We start from the raw sequence: 8,964 nt of genomic DNA on the forward strand, positions 1-8,964 counted from the left end.
AAATGTGTGGCAGCCCATACAAGCCAGGGGCCATGTTATTTCCCCTGCAACTGATGGCAGCCGCTGGAGCCAGAGCCTGGCATCTCCACCACTTCCGCCTTCTGCTATGCAGGTCCCAACCCTCTCTCTGTTCTCACTGCACTCAGATGGGCCAGCCCAGATCTCTGTATGGCCATGAGAAATTTCTTGCACTTCTATAATGAGCCGGCATTGTGATGAAATACGTTCTCCCTGTCATTTGAGTGAATCTTCTCAACAACTCTAGGAGATAATGATGATTGAACTGAACAATTAAGAGTTCTGAAGCCAAAGATCTTAACAATGGCAGGAAAATCATCACTTTTTAAAATAATTCTCTTTGGAGATGGTGGAGTTGGGAAGAGTTATCTTATGCACAGATATGTAATTAATAAGTTTGATACCCAGCTCTTTCATACAACAGGTGTGGAATTTTTAAGTAAAGATTTGGAAGTGGATGGACATTTTGGTACCAAGTAGAATTGGGACACAGCAGGTCAGGAGCGATTCTGAAGCCTGAGGATGGCATTTTACAGAGGTTCTGACTGCTGTCTGCTTACTTTTAGTGTTGACAATTCCAAAGCTTCCACAACTTAAGTAACTGGAAGAAAGAATTCATGTATTTCGCTGATGTGAAAGAACCCAAAAGCTTTCCTTTTGTGATTTTGGGTAACAAGACTGACAGCGAACAGCAGGTGTCTGCAGAAGAAGCACAAGACTGGTGCAGGGACGGCAGCGACTATCCTTGATTTGAAACAAGTGCAAAAGATGCCACAAATGTGGCAGCAGCATTTGAAAATGGGGTTCGAAGAGTTCTTGCTATCAGGGATAGGTCAGATCACTTGATTCAGAGATTGATGGTCTGACTTCATCGAAACCATTGGTCAATCTTCATCGAAAACCCAAGCCTAGCTCATCTTAATGTTGATTGTTAAAGACATTGTTGATGATTCTAAACAACTCACAGGTACACACAAAATCAACATGGGGATGGAGAAGAGAATTAGCATTTGCAGCAGTGTATCATCTACTAATAAAATTAAACTAATGTATAGTGCTGCTTCAATAGTTGGTGGGAGAAGGAACACATCCACTCATGGAGGAGTCTATTTACTGAATAATGGCACCTTACATTTATAAATTGCAACAGTTGTTTAACAATATTTCTTTAATTTAAATATGTAAGTCACATAGCTAATAAATGAGATGATCAAGACTTTAATTACAATTAAAACAAGAAACTTGGCTATTCTAGAAATTATGCTTGGATTTTTTTCCTGGGAAAATGGAGAACTACTTTTTATATGTATACCTTTTTATGCAATTAGCATTGTATTCTTGGTTCAGGGAAAATATATCCAAAAGCAATAGTATTAGATATTAAATATTAAAATCTAATGTATTTGAAAAAAAAAGTGTATGGCACCTCCTCCCTCTCTCTCTTGTTCCTGCTTTCACTATGTGATGTACCTCCTCTCCCTTTACATTCTGCCATGAGTGTAAGCTTCCTGAGGCCTCCCCAGAAGCAGATACACCTGTCTTCTGTACAGCCTGCAGAACTGTAAGCCAATTAAACTTCTTTTCTTTATAAATTGCCCAGTCTTAGTATTTCTTTATAGCATTGCAAGAATGGTCTAATACAATAGGTATTATGTAAAATTCTAAGTTGATCATTATATTCAACATAATGTTTTCCTCTGTTTTGCAATTGACATATCAATTGATATATATAATAGAGAGTTTTTCCAGATCTTTATTTCCTGAAGGTCTGTCTTTGCTCACCTGTTTTCTCTTTTGCCAAAAGAAGGAAGAAGTGTGAATCTGATAATTCAAAGTTCAAGAACGTTAATTTGGACATGTGACTAGTTGGCTAGGCTGCTATTATTACTAAGCATAAATCTATATAGTATTTCTTAATTTACATTCCTCTCTGACATGCAGGATGACTAAATTAAGGCAGAACTGGTTCTTCAAGGTAGATCAGCCACATTATACTTTTTTTTTTAATCCTATTCTTTATTTTGTTGCCATATTGTATTTTTAGAGAAAATAGACTGTAATATATCAGAACCCTTTGTTTCTTTTCCTTTCTTTAGGTGGCTGCTGAGAATGTAGTTATAAATGTACTTTGAATACAGGCCTTAAAAATCTGGGAAGTCTTCCCTAAGTTTTCGATCTTAATCAATGATGTTGATCCTACTATATGACATTTGGGTATGGGCATTAGGCTCATTTTTAATAAAGCATTAATTGATTTCCCATTTCTCAGGAACTCCAAGGAGAGATGAGATAACTTGCAGGACAAGATTGAGATGTTATTAAGTACACTATCAAAACACGATTTATACTTTTTGAATACTCTGGAAAAATAAAAGTTAGAACTTTTTAACACTATACCAAGATATCGTTTTGACCTTCTCTTGGTGTGCTATCTTAACCAAGACTAAAGACTGTTTAGAAGTAACAGACTCAGCCTTGTAACCTGAAGATAATTAGATCAGACAAGTTTTACAGTGAGCAAAAACCAAGAACAGACAGAAAAGAGACTCAGAGAATCCTGAGAAAAAGGGCTAACCATAGCTTACTACTTTCCAAGACTTGGACTCTTGCCATCATATGCACTTCATTGCTATGTCAAGAAGCAAGTCCTGACAGAATTGGACAATAAGATCTGAGCAGTATTCTTACTGACTGCAAAAAACTGGAGATTCTTTATAGGGTTAGAAAATAATTTAGAATTTTTATTAGTTTCCTATTGATGCTGTAACAAATTACCACAAACTTGGTGGTTTTAAAAAATATAAGTTTATTGTCGTATACTTTCGAAGGTCAGAAGTTTTCAAATCAAGGAGCCAAGAGGTCTGAGTTTCTTTTGTAAACTCTAAGAGAAAGTGAATTTTTCTGTCTTTTCTGGTTTCCAGAGGCTGTCTGCATTACTTGGCGAGTGGTCACTTCCTTGCTTATCTACAATCTTTGCATCCATTATTACTTCTCCTTCTCTTTGACCTTCTTGCTGGCATCTTATGTGAACTTTCATGATTACATTAGTCCTATCTGAATAAGCCAGGTCAATAACCACATCTCAGGATGCTTAACTTAATCCCCTAGACCAAGGCCTTTTTGCTGTGTGAGTTAACGTATTTACAGATTTATGGAATTAGGAGAGGTGCAATTTTAGAAGGATATTATTCTATGCAATGATATGTAGAATTTTGTAACAGTAGCTGGTCAGTATACTTACTGCCCCAATAAGACTGGAAGTTATACTTTTGATTTAAAAATTACTTGGCATATTTAGCAACAGTGTTTTCTAAAATTTATAAATCAATAAATGAGATTTCTAAAATAATATATCTTTAATGACACTTAAGTTTGACAACCAATAACTGCTACAGCTTTAAATACTGCATTCATACCTTCACATCTGGTGATATAAACTGCAAGATTTGTCTCTGAATCAGAATATTCAGCAAAATAAAACAATTTACCACAAGTGTTTGTCCCTTTCATGTGCATAATTTTATGCTTCCCCTTTAGCTCCTCAACCTTTAACACTTAGGCTTGACTACCAATCCCGATATTGTACATCTTTGTTTTCTCCCAGATCTTGCATATTCACATAAAACAAGTAAAAGTTGTAGTTTTCACAGGAGGGAGTTTTAGCAGGTGAAATCTGTTTTTTGTGAAAATGAACATTATACATTTTATTATATATACAAATGAATAGTATACATACAGCTATGTAAAAACTAGTTAACACAGTAGAAAAAACTATAATAATTTATTAGGACAAGTATGAGGTCATATATTAGTGCTCATTTTGCTTGGAGTTTAACTTTTGACAAATTGCTTAAATGCCTTAAGCCTAAATTTATTTGAATTATAGATATGTGCTACCTAAGAATATTTGTGTAATGTTCAAGTAAGAGCAAGTGTGTGAACTTAGAACAGTAATTAATACTTGATAAGCCTCAATAAATTGTAATCACTATTACAGAAAATCACAAATTTCTTCCCAGTATCTACTAAAAGTCCTGTACCTCAAAACTAAGTAATAGTAATATATTACAGAAAATGTCAAGTTCTCCAATCACTTTATAAATTGCATACTTCCCAAAACTTCTTTAGTACAAAATGGCAAATAGTCTAACTTACTATTAAAACTCATTTTCAATTTGTTCAGTTTTGACTTGCTGTGTTAGCAACACAGTTATAAAAACCAGTGTTAATACCCATTAGGCTTAATTGACTTGGTAACAGGAGTAGATTAGTCACTCCCCAAAGTCATCAATTAATATTATGCTTTACATCTAATTTAGTTAAATTTCTTCAAAAATCAATAGTGCAGAAAGAAATTCTGCCTTTAAAATCATTAAATTGTTTGAGATTTGTTATGGTTTGTGAGCAGTCATTTTAATTTTATAGAGATGAAAAGTGTCCTCACTTAAAGTGTCCTCACTTGAAATTAATGAACAGGGGCTACTGTAGTGTACATTTTTTGAGGTTTGTCTTTCTGGACTCAAGAAATAACGGGGGAGAGGACGGGTAGAATGCATAAACATTTGTATTCTAGATGTTATAACTAGCAATAATTAAAGGGCTAAATTCAAGAACTACAGAAAAGAGTTGCTACCAACTTAGATAGCAGATCCTGAGAGGTATACATTATGTCATTAACTATAGTCACCATATTATGCAGTAGATTTCAAACACTTCTTTCTCCAGTCAAAATGAATCTTTGTACCCTTTGATCAACATCTCCCCATTACCTCCTCAGCCTCCGATAACTACCATTTTACCTCTTAAAAATTCCACAATACACATATATATCAAAACATCACATCATACCCTATAAATAGTTATTTGTTTAGTAAAAATAAAAATATACATTTTAAAAAGATCATCAGAGGTGAAGTGTGCCTTCTCAGTATTTTCATTTTGTCCACTACACACAAGCACAGCTATAGTAAATGTAGCTTGTTTCTTAACTTAGCTATTAAATTTGTTGCTTTAATATTTGTTGGTATGATGAATCAAAAAAGAGTAGATACATCAATGGGACCTGATACTGATCTATCAAAATTTTAACTTAATTGTTCATTTCTTGATGAACTTTAACTCAACCCCTAACATATTTCATTTCATCAAATTTCCATTCCAAGCTTCTTTATCGCTATTACTAAAAAATTTTTTAATTAACTCTACATAAATATTTTTAATTATGTTCTTCTTTTGATGGTTTTGACTTCTTTAAAAATGTTAAGTCACTGAAGCCAAATTATTTAAAGTCCTTTCATAATTTGTTGACTGAAAGTTATTAATACATTTTGAATATTTTTATTTTAGTGCTCAGAAATATTTACATTATTTATAATTGGGCTATCTAATATTGTAATATTCAATAAAAACAGAACTTAGTTCTCCTGACAAAAGAGTGTCACCCTTCAAGTGATCTACAAAAAAAATTTATTTGCATAGTTTCATATTAGTGTTAAAATCTTTTAGAAAGCCAGAGGCGGCCATTTAATTCCTTTAAGATGTGTTTATGCTCATATATACCTCGAAGGAACATGATGTAAATGGAAATTACTTATATTTAAGAGGGTGCACAAGGTTATAAAAGTTGCTGAGCAAAATGAGAGTTAGTGCTGACTAGGAATTATGAATTGTGTGGAAAAGCTAAGATAGCAGTAGAGTTTAAAACTAAAAATTAATAATGTATGATTGTTATCTTCTCCAGCCTTGCTAAGAATCCTAAGGTTATAGTTAATATTTTGGCTAGTTAAGTTACTTCAAGGTTGAGTTTTTCCATATCCAACATTGACAATGAGTCAATAAAGTTCGCCATTGAAATATCAAGTTATTATAAATGTGACAGACTATGGAATGTAAACAAAGAAAAATATCAGTAAAGATTGGTTGATACTGATAGACAGATTAGAAGCTGAAGAGCCCAAGAAAATGAATAAGATTTAATGAGGTTAGTAACTAGAGTAGAGTAGAAATAAAAGAGAATAGGATGCATAATTGTACTTAGATCATAAAATTTTTGAATTTAAGACACCAGAGGTAGAACAGTTGCCAATAATGATAAAATTCAGATATGGTTGTGGAAAATGAAGGATCAGATCAAATCACTCAAGAGGCTACGATATGGGGATATTTGTCTGCATGGAGATTTGGATTCACCCAGGTTGATACCAACTATTGGTCTAGTAAAGCAGATCTCATTTTTAGGTGATGAGCTTATTAAATGAAAATCTAACCAGAATACTACTAAAGAAAAAACAAGAGAGATAGATGCCATGAATCTTAAGTGCAAATAATTGGAGCTATTGCAGTTTAAGGTGGATATGTTGTTTGTTTTGAAAGGGTTGTGTTGGCTTTGGTTGAGAGCAAATAAAGTGGCTACTGCAACACTGTGAAGATACTGAGGAGCTTGTTGACTTCATTTGGGATGCAATCACTGTCAAATAATCTTTAGTGGTTAATTTATAAAGTGTTGAGTCTAAACAGATAAAGAGGAGAGATGCTTTGTTCATGGGGTATCTTAAAATGAAGTACAAGCCTAAGGTCTATCTGTATATCAGAAGTAATCTTTTCTTTTTGACTCCAGACTAGAACATCAACTTGTGTGTATTGTGAAATGAAGTCAATAGCCAAAACGCAGGATTAGTTGGTGCTCCCAAAATTTGGAGGCAGTAATGAAAGTATAGGTATACACTAGAACTTTCCTAACTTCAGTGGGTTAAAACATGTAAATCTCTCTCTATATATTTATATAATTTGCCTTCTCTGCAGACTTTTGTATATCTACGTAGATACATTTTATAGGTGTATATATATATATATATATATATATATATATATATAATTACTTATGTATAGCCACTGTTTCTGTTCATATCACATTGGATTTATCTGAACTTTGGCATGTAGAATTTGTGAAGCTTATTATAAATCTTTTAAATAGTTCATGCATGAAGCACAGCATAACATGTACTAGGCAGAGGATTATTTTCAAATCCAAAAATTACACCACTGATATTTTAGGCCTAGATTACTTTTTCTTTCTTCTAAATCATGGAATTCACTTTATGTTTCCCTATGTTTCCATAGCTACTTCAGTTAATTCAGTGGTATTAAATTTATTTCAAACACATGAAGGCCTTACACGATCTGTTAAGGAAAAAGAAAGTTTTCAATATTTATATATATATATATATAGGAGTTACCTTTTATGTGAATTCCTTGATAGTAGGATTTCAATAGTAGTAGATACAGTGAAATCAATAAAGGTCAGAAAAAAGATTCCTTTAGCAAATATTACTAGGAAATGGTAAAAATGTATATCATAAAGCAGAATTTAAACTTGATGTTCTGAACTTCTGCTCTATGAGGTTATTTCATTATTGATATAATAAATCTTTGATTGAAGAGGTCAAAAAACTTGGAAATAGCTCCAAAATCTATTTTCCAATGATAGTAAAAATAATGGCTAAAATGTGATATTATACTCTTAGGCATATGTGTAAAATAGCAGTAAGCTAATATTCTTGAATTATCTTGAAGAATATTTGAGCCCCATTTAGAATAGTATCATAGGCAATAAATGGCAGGTTGGAATTTTGCAAATCTATTAGAATGTATATAAGGAAAGCATAATTTAAAGGAAAAAAAACTCCTCAAATCAACTATCTCTACATGTGGAGAATCTATCAGCTGCTGTGTCCTTCCACTGAAAATTAAAGAAGAATTAGAATTAGGAAAATTCTCAAAGCAAAATGAAAGGAACAATGAGAAAGCCTGTAAAAGTGACTAAAAATATACTTTAGTTCTAAAAATGGAAAATATTAAATGTATCAGTTATTTGGCTATTTGTACTTTAGAATCATTACTTAATATATTCAAATCCAAATGGTAATTCAGAGATTTTTTTGTTTAAACATATTTATCAGTGATATAAAAGGAAAATTGCAAATAAATAAAAAGGAGAACACAACAATAAGGGAATGAAAATAATTGAATATAATCCTTCAGAAAAATCAAAAGTAGAAATGTAGAGTATATTTTTGAAAAGCATTAGTATATAAGAAGATTAAAAAAATCAACCAGTGATGAGATACACAATTTGGAAACTGAAAAAAGCTGAGAAAATGGTGGTTAAATTTAATTTTTATATCAACTTAATCATGTATCTTTACATTTCATTGCAATATGTAATTAAAACTGGTCATGTAAATTTGCCATTTAGTAAGCTATTCACTAAAAAATGTTCCTAAAGCTCTCCAGGAAGAACAAGAAAAATGCTTAGAAAAGTTGAAAATTAGATTCAAGAACCATTTATTTTTTCCTAGGTAACAGTGGCTGAAATTGAGAGAAAGAAAAATGGCCTGAGTTACTACTATTCTTTACTTACGGACTAGGATGCATTGCAATAACTTTCTTCTGAGGAAATTAAAATTACATGCTATGGTAGTATATTCATAGCCAGAATATATCTTAATTTTTTTGTCACGTTACATTTTGATAAGTTACTTTGCCAAAGAAAATGTATTTTGTCAATCCAAAGTATATTAACTTGTGTGTGTATACGTATATGTGAGTGTGTGTTTATGTAGCAATATCTTCCCACATCTGTTTAATTAATTAGGCATTTTTTTGTCCTTACTTTGTACTTTGTTTATGCTACCGGAGGCTCACAGGGAGTTAAAAGAAAACCCTAATTACCTACCTAACATATTTTATAACACATGAGTGATGAATTAATACCAAAAGTTTATTTGAAGCAAATACTGTATTTGGAGGCAAAATGTTTGAAGGTTTTATCACAGTGGTCTAACAAATATTGAGTCTTTAATGGGAAAATTGCTCACTGGAGTAAATTAAAACTGGAAGTTGAAGCTGCAAATATTCACAGAGGGAATCGGTGTATAATTTTAAATT

The 8,964-nt window shown here is 32.3% G+C and overlaps 1 pseudogene; it reads left to right on the forward strand.

Moving 5' to 3' along the window:
• The first annotated feature begins 321 nt into the window (after window positions 1–321).
• On the forward strand, window positions 322–884 carry LOC100450084 (ras-related protein Rab-9A-like; annotated as a pseudogene).
• The last annotated feature ends 8,080 nt before the right edge of the window (window positions 885–8,964 follow it).

This window comes from Pongo abelii, chromosome 4, assembly GCF_028885655.2.
Source record: "Pongo abelii isolate AG06213 chromosome 4, NHGRI_mPonAbe1-v2.0_pri, whole genome shotgun sequence".
Lineage (NCBI taxonomy): Eukaryota > Metazoa > Chordata > Mammalia > Primates > Hominidae > Pongo > Pongo abelii.